The sequence below is a fragment of the Lipophrys pholis genome (assembly GCF_963383615.2).
Source record: "Lipophrys pholis genome assembly, chromosome: 9".
NCBI classification, from domain to species: Eukaryota; Metazoa; Chordata; class Actinopteri; order Blenniiformes; family Blenniidae; genus Lipophrys; species Lipophrys pholis.
This window is the reverse complement of record NC_137639.1, coordinates 24,417,777-24,430,643: the sequence shown is the minus strand read 5'-3', so window position 1 is coordinate 24,430,643 and position 12,867 is coordinate 24,417,777. Positions and strand designations below refer to the sequence as shown.

The 12,867-nt window shown below is 40.0% G+C and overlaps 1 protein-coding gene across 3 annotated transcripts in view; it reads right to left on the bottom strand.

Annotated features, from left to right (window-relative positions):
* Positions 1-12,867, bottom strand: part of alg2 (ALG2 alpha-1,3/1,6-mannosyltransferase) — a 71,524-nt gene that overhangs the window by 54,562 nt on the left and 4,095 nt on the right. Inside the window, exons 1-2 of one of the 3 annotated variants that reach the window (XM_080471213.1) lie at positions 5,750-5,830; positions 4,818-4,952 (exon numbers count right to left, since the gene is read on the bottom strand). The exons of 1 other annotated variant lie outside the window; for it this stretch is intronic. The gene's annotated coding sequence lies outside the window, so the exon portion shown is untranslated. Of the gene's footprint in view, positions 1-4,817; positions 4,953-5,749; positions 5,880-12,867 lie in introns of those variants that run through there. One more of the 3 variants, XM_080471215.1, reaches the window with a different exon arrangement.

The window sequence follows — 12,867 nt, the reverse complement described above, 5'->3', positions numbered from 1 at the left end:
TCAAGCTACTGGTTATTGTTGAGGTAATGGCACTGCTTACGGCACAGCGGTTAACTCATGCTGCCTGTTTCTATTCCTGTCTGCTTTGAATGTGATGCATCCTGTGTTTCCTCAGTGTGTGTGCGTGTGTGTGTGTGTGTGTGTGTGCGTGAACTCCTACCTACGTGTCTTGGTTATCCATTAATATAGATAGGTACTGTATATAGCCATCTATAGCAACTGTCTTTCAGAAGCCTATCAGGAATAACATGCACAGAGTGACAAATAAAGACCTCTGCTTTGCATGCCACGAGCTCTATCAGGATTTTTGTCATTTGCTTAGGAGTGCCCGTAACTGCACACCTGAAATACAATAATTTAAATAAACAAGAAAAGTTAATATAGCAGCAAAAAAAGTCAGCATGTGACAAACGTTTTTTGCACCAGCAGCTGAAATAAATGCAAGAATAACTATCACATGCTGTGAATTACACTCACTCATAGTTTTTATGTTGGCAGTTTGGTGAAACCTGACTCAAAGAGATCAAGAGTCTCCGAGGGCCGAGCCTCCTTGTTCCCCTCGTCAATAAAGATTGCTCCTATTAACCATGACTGTATGTTTGCAGTCATTGGCAGGCGGCAGAATGAATTTAGGACAGACCTGATGTGTCCCTGGTGGTATTGCAGGGAGAATAAGAATCCAACAATTCAGCCCCAGCTCCCCCTCCCTCCCTGTTTGGTGTGGAAAGCAGTGAGGAGAGTGATTATGTTGCTGTGTTTCCACAGTGGAAGCCTGTTCTTGGAGAGAGGCTGCAGTGGAAGTTCCCCCTCAATGGAGCGAGGGAACACAGGGAAGGAAAGACAGAGCAAAGGAAGAAGTGAGTGGCGAGTTTAAAGAAAGGGCAGCGGAGAGAGGGGAGACTTCACCGAGTGACAACAAGACAGCAACAGGAGAACAAAGAGCGAGTGGGAAGGAGAGTGGAGCGGAGGGGCTAAGTGGTTTAGTCTGAGGTCATGACCCGCCATTGACCTGCGTCTGGTCTGGCAACTGTCTGAGAGATTACAAGAGAGGCCTCTCTGCTTCACCAGCATGTGCAAATACACATAGAGAGAGGAAATTAAAAGTATCCTTTGGGGGTTTGGACCACAAATGGAGCAATGGTTTGATTGGCAGGCTGGGTTTTTGTTTGGCTGTGTGCTTTGGTAGCACAGATACAACAAAATGAAGGCAACCACTAAAACAAGACATCATTTTCTAAAACATTTGAATGCATACAAATGTTCCAAAACACAACCCAAACACTACAAACAGAATAGAAAAGTCTTTCACCTGGTGAAAATCATTGATTTTAATGTTTCACAATAATAACTATGGTATTTTAGGGTTATTTTCTAAAAAATTGTTTAGTTTACTGATCAGACAGAGACAACCTTGTATTGAAATGCATGTTAATGCCAGGTCTGAACAGGCCCTTACAGTCACCAACTATCCTCAAATGCTTGTCTATAATCTGTGATAAAAATCCAGAATACCTGGGGGGGGGGGGGGGGGGGGGGGGGGGGATTCCCACGCATGCGCAGGGAGCAACATGCAAACTTCCTTCCGTCCCCAAAACCAACCTGGACTTGATAGAGGGACATTGCTTCTGTGAGGCGATAGTGTTAACCACCACACCACTGTGCTATTATTCTCAACATGTGTTACTAATTACCATAATGTTCACACATACTCATATGCTGATTAAACAGTGGTTTATTAGTAATATCTGTACTTGATATAACACTTGAGTCACTTTTCTTCCTCATAGAAGCAAACTAAAGACAGTGAAACATTCAGCGTCAATCTCATGTGAGAGGAGGTAAATATGCACTGTATCCAGCAGAAATATGACTGTTTCCTACGTACTTTCTTCTGTCTTATACAAATGTTTTAAAAAAAAAAAAACTATCTTCTATGCATCTTTAAAGCAAAGCTGTTGATTTTTTTCTAAATCGCTCATACAAAAGAAATTCGACTTTTAATGAGAAGCCTGCAAGTGACCTCAGTTTTTGTTCAAGATTGAAAACTGAACCGCATACCTGACCCACATATCTCCAGGCAGAGTGTGTTGGGCAGGGTGTGTCTATCTTTTGCATTTCTGAAAGTGTTTTTGTTAACACAAAGCCAGAGGGGGTTAGCAGCTAGACAGTAGCATGAAAATGAATTAGACTTCACTTCAACCATGCCAGCATGAGTCAGAACAAGTTTGAGCCGTATTTTTCAGTTTCAGATATAATAATAAATTAAAATACGCACTTTACATTTAAAACAATCTCAAAGTGCTACAGGAAAATATTTAAATGGTAAGTAAAAAAAAAACAAAAAACTGTTAAAAATTTTGGGATAATTGGGTTCAAAAGGAACACATAAACAACAACTAAGAGAAGGGTTTTTTAACTTGTGTTTTAGCTTTTGTCTTATTTGTTTTGTTTAAAACATGTGCATATGTTTGTACTAATGGAAAAATAAAATAAAAATAAAACTTCATAAAGGCACTAAAGCTCCAGACGTTATGTGACTAAGCAAAATGTTTGACGCTTAAAGATTAAAATGGCTATTTCCATAAATCTACCTGTAACACTGAATGTAAGCGTGCTTTACCGTGGGAAACCACAATGAACAATGTGCCAAGGACTGTAATGAAAAACAAATGTGACTAAAGAATAAATGTCAATGATCAAAAATATAAGCGATGATGAAATCTTTCTAAATGTAATTCATTAAAAGTAAACACATTCATCATTTTTAATGCAATCTCAAGGACACAATCTATACCGGGACACAGCAGCGTGTTCTAGGAAACTCTGCGGTGTACTGGAAGACACACAAACTTTTGATCAGAGGACAACCGCTGATGATCAAGACTGTTACCAAAAATACTGTCTGACACAGTGGACATGATTCTTAATAACTCGATGCTTTGAATTATGTTATCAAGCTCATGTCACGGCCATTTAACCGTGCCGTCAACACTGTAAGTATCTTCTCACTTAATTTGTTCTCCGAACAAAAAGAGACTTTGTCACTCTTCTGGATCGCCGCGGCGTGGAGGATGAGCAGAGGCTTCGCCCGATAAACCAAGCAGCCTTACAAGATAGTTGACCAGCACATCTGAAGTGAAGCTCACACTCCAGCCAATGGTGATTTGTTGCCCCCCCGGGGTCAAGATATGAGCTCAAACAAAAAACGTCACCCTGCGTGAGCAAATGCATCCGTGCTTTCCTAGTGACCCACGCAGCTACTCACTGAGGGATGGTATCAAAGCAGAACAGCAGCCGGCCAGGCCGAGGCTCTGATGAAGTTATTTATCTCACTAGTGCACAACTTTCCAAACATTACGCAACATTACTGACCAAACATTTAGACAACAGAACCCTCTCCATAACGGAGTTAGTTAGGTGAATCACATCCGGTGAGTAAGCAGATTATTCAACCCAAGGGGAGGGGAGGATGGCTGACTCCATCGTCCCAGTGACAGAGTTGAAGCTGCTCTAATTTTCACTCCTACTATCACCACGGGACTACTAGCGCACGGTTATGGTCACAGATATCTCACAGACGCACCGGTGACTGCAGCATTAATATTAGCTTTTGAAATAAATGTAGTCTTTGGATCTTTTTGGTTTTTGGTGCAAATCATGTATCCCCCCATCTTCAGGTGTGATACAGACAATGGCCTGAGAGCGACACTGCAAAGACTAATGGTTTCACTAATCATACAGTAACTGTCCAACTTCATGTCAAGGGCTTGTTGAAAGAAGATTAAAAAATAAGTTATCTCTGTTCAAATTAGGGATATCTATATATTGGTGATTTATCTGACATTAGGTGTGATGGGATTATTTTACAGGGAAAGTAAAAATATAGCAGGTGAGCCGTTAGTTGAATCTTGTGAATACAGCTGTTATTTAAAGTGAAATTGTAAATCTAAGTGAAAATTTGAGTTTTGTGTCTCACCATGTGGAGCTTTTATGTTCTCCCTGTGTGCACATGGGTTTTCTCCACTCCAGTTTCCGTCAACAGTCCAGTAACCTTCCTTCCCCTTCAGTCAGCCGGGATTGGCTCCAGTTTAGGGTTATCTCACTATAAATTGGATAAATTGGTATTGAAGATAGGGGGAAATCTAAGATGCTCTCTCATTAAACCATAACTGGAACAATGTCCTGCAGAGCTGTCTTGTGTGTAAGACAAAAATAAATGAATAAATAAATAACAATTAAATAGTGTGGAGTAGCTGAAATTTACCAGTGCTCAATAAGTAGTTATTTGGTCATTTTTCTCATCTTGGAACTCTTTTGGAGTAAAATACCAAGTACGGTTTAGTTAATGCTCAGATTCAATTTCTCCCTCTGTAGCACTCTGTTACTGTATGTTTCAGAATGTCGGTGAGGAGTGTGAGAGGAAAATCAGTGTCCTAAAATGATGCAAAAAGAGATGCTGGGTTTTCATGAGTAAAAAAAAAAAAAAAAAAAGATTTTACTTGGCTTTGGCTGCGCAGGCTTGTGGGCGGACTCACAATGGAACAGATTTTCAATTTCCAATATTCCTGAAAATTATGCATGACAGTGGAACTCTCTGATCTTCTTACATCAGCATGAAACTATGTCAACATTTTTGGACGTGGCACGTCCTCCCACACACACACCAAGTCAGCACTTCCAGTCATGGGAGCGGCATGCGTAAATACTTGCTCTTCAGGTATGCAGCTGGCCGGGCACCAGAAGGGAAGTCCTGATGCGGCTCATTCATTGAAGGAAAACTTTCGGAAGATTTCATGGGCGTGTCTTGCACTGCTCACCGAGGGCTTTCGGGAAGATGACAATGGCACCCATGGGCGCTTTGAGATAATTGCTGGTTGGTGCCCACGCAGCTGCCACGATAAGCCAAGATGCATATGTTGGATTCCCGTACACAGGTAACTGAAGCCAATGCCCTGGTCGTGAGAAGGAGTTGAAATTTAAATGTCAAAGTTGAGACGAGGCGATTCATAATAGGTGAAGGTTTTCAAACAAAGGTCAGAGGTAAGCCAACTGAAATGTCATAATGCATTCCCTGTTGCAAGACACGGCGAGATTTCATTAAAGAACAGGATGTCTTAATGGTTCTGCAAAACCAACAACTGGGAGTGCGGTTACTGGACAGATACAAAGCAAAACGAGATTGGCAGGCATTAAAAGTCAGAGTTTAAAACACGACAATTCTTGTTGGCGGTTGTGGTGATGAGGCCGGCAATAATGAGGGCACCAGCAAGAGGTTATTCACGGTCATTCTACTTTTTTGAGGTCACGTCAAACATGTAGTCCATGATTACCCTATAATGCAGATGCATTTGAACTGCTTATATAAATATATATATATATATATATATATATACATAAAGAATATATATATATATATAGCGTGTGTTGCTGTAAAACAATAATTACAAATGCAAAAAAATTAATTGGTGCAGGTAAATGATCATAATCAGTGTCATTTGAGGGATGTTCTGAATAATTATCATACTAAGGACATTTTGTGTTTACATGCCCACTCTTCATACAGTAAATGATTTTTCCAAATTTCACCCAATGCAGAGCTGAAAGCAGCTGGAGAACTAAATGTCAACGACAATTGAAAACATCCTAAAGATTGCAAAACATATATATGCTTTATTTACATTTGCAAATAGTAGTAACGGCATTACTTTTAATGAATAATTGTAATAAATATCCACGTAGGATACGGTACCTGCGGATACGAGTAGGCCATCGGCGAACTTTCCACTGCGCTCCAGTGTTGACGGTAAAACTACACTGATGCGTTACAAAATAAGATGAATCTTATCCACCCACACCAAGTTAAATATCAACATGTAATGGGATTTTGACAAATCGCGATACATAATGAGTCAACTCACAAAAATGATAAAGTTTTAAACTGCATGTAGAAGCAGGCATCCGAGTTCATATTCTCGGACAGCCACAGGCAAAGACATGAATAGGCAGGTTTCTGTCTAAACTCTGACGTTTGCTCTTGCTTCTCTTTGAGCAGAGGTGCACAAGTCTGTTGTTTATAAAGAAGAAACTGATCAAGTCTTCATAACATACGAAGCAGCAGGTATTTCATTCATATTGAGAGTAAACACAAGCTCATTTGTTGTTGGATCTACAAATGATTTTAGAAAATACCTCAAAAATATTAAATTATTAATAGAGATTTTAACACAGATATTAAATATACAGAGTACAATCAAATGGGAAATTAAATCTAATTCATATTTTTTTTTTTTTAATGTTTCAAGATTTTAAGCCGCTGTTAAATACATGCGGTGATGCATCACACGAAAGACATGATTCTTCTTATTCTCAGCGTGGGATATTTTATTGCAAAATGATTTTGACCTTTCTGTGATTAGGGCGATTCACCTTTTTGCACCGTGATGCCTGTTAACACAGTTTCCCACCTGAAGCGCGCGTCACATTGAGATTTTTATGTGATGAGCAGCTCGGCTGGAGCCGGGGATTGGAAATGGCAACCATTTTCATAAATATATTTAGATCAGGGAAAGATCAACGGATTTTATAAAAACAGCTTGATTCACTTCAAAAACAAACAAGGCAATATTTTATATAATAACAACAACAGGCAAAAAAAAGCAAAAAATTTGTAGAATGTTTTTTTTTTTTGTTGTATTTTGTTTGGAAGATCTCTGCTTCAATTAAAAATGATTCAGGAAAATACTTTTTTGATTCCTAAATTAATTATTTGAAAATCATCTGTTCATAATCCCTGCGATTATTCTTTCTACTGCAATTTATCATTTTAATACACTCTTAGTTTTTATTTCACGCTGCCATGCCATGTATTATATCATTTCACAAATCAGTCCCAAAGTGTTTTGAAGTTATTTTGACATTCAATAAACTAACTCGTATACGAATCCAGCTCTGTCTACCTATGTATAATAGAATTTTTTTTTTTATTGTGCGTGTGTGTGTGTGTGTGTGTGTGTGTGTGTGTGTGTGTGTGTGTGTGTGTGTGTGTGTGTGTGTGTGTGTGTGTGTGTGTGTGTGTGTGTGTAAATTAACAGTCATTCCCAAAAACATCATTTTGATGAACATGTCAATTATCAACAATGAAACTATGTAACAGAGTAATAATGTAGAAATGGAAAATAATCTGTAAATAAATGAAAACATGAGATAAACAAGTGCTAAACAAGGATTTTATTCTAAGTAAGTTAATAGTCAGCATAATTATGAAATGAAATTATTGAATATTGGAAAGTGGACTCTTGTTCCAAGTCCGGTTCTATTAATTAATATCATCATTTGATTGATTTTATAACCAGTGCTATTTAGTATTCATTCAAGACTGAGAATAATAAGCTTGTATATAATTTTTCTGAGACTTTGTCTTCACCTGTATTGTCTTGTTTTGTATTTGCATTCATTTTCTTTTTTCCACTGTGTCTATATTTGGACTAGATAATCATTCACCACCCATAATTTCATACGTGTATTGACAATATACAAAATATAAAAGTAAAAAAAATTGAATGAATTGAATCTGGCCGCTTTAGCGTGTCAGAGGTCAGGTGTGCGTGCAAGCTTACTGTCATGACTTAAAGTGTTCATGACTCACTTGAATAAATCAGCGAAACCATGAAGGTTAGCTGTTGTAACACTTTTCCTGGTATGACAAGACAGAATGACTGCTGTGAAAAACATCTATGACAAATCAATATGCAAAACACCATGTTACACAGTTCAGGGAATCGCCCTCATAAAGAAAATGTCGGGAGGAAAAGTGATTGCAACAGCAGCTGTATCTGCAGCGTATGTGTACATGCTATCTTATTTGTTAAAAGAGCAAGTAAAAAAAGAGATGGAGAGTTAGGATGTCTATTCTCTGCAGATTCAACTACAAGCTGATCAGATATGCAGGAGGGAATAGCCCAAACAAGGAAACTTTCCACCTCTGCCCACGACTGTGACTCACGCAGAACTGCAACCACTTGATTATCTATGTTGCGTGCGGGTGTTTGCCCATGTACATGCCCATGTGGTCAGCGTGCGACCCGCAATGACACTATGATGATCCACTTGCAGCACGTCAAACACCAAGCACATATTTATACCCCATACGCTGAGTAAAGATTCACAGAATACCCACACGCAGACACACTCTGCTGCTCAAGTGTTGAATCTTTGAAAGGTGACAAAGACACTGACTCAGCTCCCAAAATGTCATCACTCCTTTTTACTAAGTCAGGCTGAACTACAAGCTGCCAAGCAGATACCTGGGCTGAAGACGTGGGCGTGGAATGAGCGGAGATGAAACTAATGGAGGCGTGCAGGGAAGCCAGCCAGATGGCACAAGCGTCTCCGCAAAACCGAGGCCCAGATGTGAAGGACAAAACAATCAACGGTTTTCTCACACAAATAGATCAATGCACAAATACATAAATACAAGAATGCATGAATCCAATTATATAAAACATGAAAAAATAACCTTTGCTAGATGATTGCAGGTCACCATGTACTGATTTTATATTCGATTCATATTGAACCTGCATGCACATCCTCTTTTAATTGCTGCATTGCTCCCCATATGCTTTCAAGAGGCACTTATTATATCTCAGCAGAATCTGCCTTTTTGTCTGATATCATTATTTAAACTATCTGAGGGGGAAACTACTGCAACCTTTGATCTGAAAAGGCAAAGGCAACACCTCACTGCCCACATTGGTAGACCAATACCACCTTGAGCCATAACAATATAATCACCGAAAGGGTAAGTAATTAACACGGGTGATCTCTTCATCGTGGCACTTGTCACTGAGTATGATTTATTTGACAGTCCGTGTGTTAGAAACAGGAAGATTGGGCAGTGATAGGGAGTTGAGCCTCTGAAAAAGGCCAAATTGTGGATACCTGGACGACTGGCTGAATGGACTTGTGGTTCATTCCAGGTCTGCAGGGCCCCAGTGTCTATCAAAAGTGCAACTCCTACAAATTAAAAGAGATGAAGCAGTGGAATCATGGGCGGCAAGGCTCACTGATGCATGTGGGGAGTAAAAAAGTGTCCCATGTATTATAATACTAAAAAAAAAAAAAACTACTAGTTGCAGGAGTTAATTCTGGATGCACTGTGCAAGACTGCAGTTTGCAATATGCAGTCAGTTGCATATGGGGCAGCAACTTGCAAAACATTAGACTGGTGGTTTTAATGTTACGGCTGGTTTGTTGTATACACCGATGCATGTTGCTGTTTCTTTTGTGTCCTAGAGAATGCCCTTTAAACGACTGCCCACACAAAGGTGACTCATACACCCACGGTTCACATATTTCCACACACAATCTTACAAATTACACCCACACACACTTATATTCACCACCAGGTCTTAAGTTGTAAGGTTAACGACAGCGGTGACGCAACTTTATGCTTCCAGTAACCTCGCATGACAGGGCACCGGTTTGGCTTTTGATCAGCAGGTGCACGGGTATTGTTGAGCTGAGTTGTTTTTTTTTTTTTTTCTGAAGATGGGAGGGATCATAGATATGAAGCAATGTTTTGGAAGACAAGAGTGATTCAATATTCAAACATGAGTCTAAAAATCAAAACAACTGGAGGGCATGTCCTCAAAAAACTTCACCTGATGGAATTCCTCGAACAAAAGTTAGTAAATCTCAAAATCCCAGTCGGGTTAATATTATCGCCGTGGCTTTTACAGAGTGCACTCAAACAGTAAAGACTGAACAAAGAAGACAAGTTGTCAGCATCCTGTATGTGAAGTTCTTATTAAAGCATATTAATCAGATAAAAGCTCTAGGTCTATCTAGGTCTCCTTCATAAAAGTAAAAGTGGCGTTGTTATTGTTAACTGAATTCTTTGAGTTTTCCTGTTGCTTTTTTCTTTTCTTTTTTTACAAATATACGGTGGGTGAAAGGGTTTTGTATTTTTCAGTGAGTACACAGATATCCTTTCACATTCCAATGAAGCCAAACAGTCACTCTCAGGAATATACAAAAGCAAACATTTGTAATTAAAGTAAAGGCCACTTTTCAAGAGCGACTCTAGATTTTAAAAATCATTTTGACAACGTTAGAGTGGGAGAAGTCCTTCACCCCCACCTAACATTGTTTGTGGGGTCAGCTCAAGACATAACATTAATGACTCACGACAGAGGGGGAGTTCCTCCCTTAAACAAGCCTTTCTTACCCAACCTATTAGAATTCCCCATCATCGAGCAGAGGGAGGGAAATCCCCTCCATTCCCCTCAGAACAGAGCGCGTGTCAAAACCCCTTTTTTTTTTTTTTTTTTTTGATTTGCAGATAATGTTCAATTAAACTAAGAAGGTTTGATGTCCTCGTGTCATGTATGCTGTCCTACTGTCATGACTCATTGGGCTGAAACTACTGTAATCAAAAATGGTGGACAGAAACGCCTTTCAACTTGCTGGTGTCACAAACACAACAGAGTGCTGAGGTGACTGAATGTGTAACTTTCTCTTTCAGGGGATGGATATAGGTCAAACTCTTCTCACCCTGAAAGCCAAACATCTGTGTGACTTCAGGACGCAGGTGAGCCTCTTTCCTATTTTCATGGTAAAATTTTGCCGTTAATGTTTTTAAACCGATGAGGCATCACTCTTGTCCATAGCCTGTTTAATCTGTTCAAACAGGCTCCGAACAATGGATGTCATGTCTGTCAAGCCTTTCCATCAACAATCCATACTGCACAATGCATCTTCACCTTAAAGATAGCGCTCCTGCAGAACCTGGTCAAACGCACAATGGCTGGCATTTTCTACTAAATCCCGTACCAACTGCATCTGTCTGAGACGTTCACTGCACACAGTTGCATACTGGACTATGGCGGAGACTTGTACGTGTGCAAGCATACCCACTCTGGAGGTGAATGGACAAATTGCATTAAAAGTCAAGCTGGTTTTACTAATAATCAACAACAACTTGTGTTGTAAATGATTAGTGACACTTTAACATTTCTAAACTTTGTCTTTTCAGAGGAAGCTGTAATGGAGCATCTAAAATTATAAATCAATTATTTTGTCAACATGCTTGGCTTGAGACCAAAAACAGAAGATTGGGGGGGGGGGGCAACAGCAGAATAATTGGCCCCTTAAGAGCGTTTGAAATAGAATCCACTATCATGTGCTGTGGCGTCCTGAATCCTGCCTGACGCACACCTGCGGCACGCAACTGCGTGTGCTTGTGGGTCTGATATTTCAAGATATGTGTACAGCTCCTTTCATGCAAAAGCTTAAAGAAGCTTCTGTGTAAGTGCTTCGGGAAAGATTTCTGAGCTGATGTAAAGAGGTTGTCTAGTCACACAACATAAGGTCCTTTTGGCATTATATTCACTGCTGTCAGAAGAAAAGCCTTCGAGTCTATTTCGCCTAATGCTGCACGAGTGTAGCAGAGACGATCTGGTCTCGAGAGTAGAACTGCATGCTCACATTCACAAAGAAGAAACATGCAAAAAAAAGTAAACAATGACACTGCTGCTTACATACCAAAATTCATTTACATACACAACAGTCTCTCAAGTTACCTTCTGTCAACTGTAACACTTGATGAATATGTAATGAGACTACAAAATTTGGGGCAATTGTTTTTTTAATCACACATTTCTACTTCAAGCATATGGAATTGTAAGTTTTGCACATGCAACATCATTTGAAATATGATCTAACTTCAGTGAAAGACCTCACGAAACAGTTGATTCTATAAAAACGCGTGCCAAATAGTGTGCACTAGCTCAAGCTACTCTACTTTCTATGGCAGCAACAAGCACTGAATGATTGAGTGCAGTTGGGTATAATGCAATAAAGATTAATAATGTGAAAGAGCAGGTATTTTAGTGAGAACAACAAAGTGGTAGGTTTGAACAACACGTTATAGCGCTTGTAAATCGAGATAAATCCTCATACGTCAATCTGATGACAAAGAGAAGTGGATAGCGCTCTCGCCATCTGTGTGCAAAGTGCACTACCTGCTTCATTCCCAGTTATTTCCAGCCAATCTATTGAGACTCGCTCCGGTCCCACACAACTTGGAGACTGGGGACTTTGGTGTTAGAAGATCAATGTATGGTGATTACTTGGCTTATTTTTTGGACATAATATTAAAGATTTGCCGTTTCTGTCGATTCTCACATCTACCTGCTTTAACTTGAACCTCAGTTGGAAATCGAACGTTTTTATTGACCATAATAATTATAAACAAGGCTGTTGGAAAAGACATCAGCTCAATGTAGGCACAAAGTAAATGAGCTAACACGGGGCCGGGTAGTGTTCACACTGCCACCCCAGAATCCTTTAGTGATATACAGTGCACCTCCTGTGTCAGGATTCATGGAAACACTTCTCTACACTCCTTTCTCCTGTTTTTGGTCACTGGTGTGATAAGGCAGCGGTGGCTTGTATTACTTGGGTACTCCTGAGGGGAATCCCCTGCGGTAGCAGTGTGTGTGTGTGTGTGTCCGCAGAAGAGGAAGAATGCCACCATTGAGCGTCCTGCCATTGCGCGAGCAATTCTCTCCCCCGCATCCACACCCCCTCCCGTCCTCACTTGCACTCTGACGTACAGTTGGAGCAGATTTGGTGACACGGAGATAAAAGCCTTCCACTGTTTCTCTCTTTCCTCTTTCTCCAGTGTCACCAGAGCGCTGAGTGCTGGTGCCTTGGCCGTAGACATAGAGAGCTCATTCAAAGTGACACAATCACTTTTTTACTTCTGCTTTGTGATAAGACAAAGTTCACTGTGTCTCAGTGCAATATGTCCGCCAGCAGCTCCACATAGGAAGCCCACACATGCTTGGCCACTGTATGTACAATAAC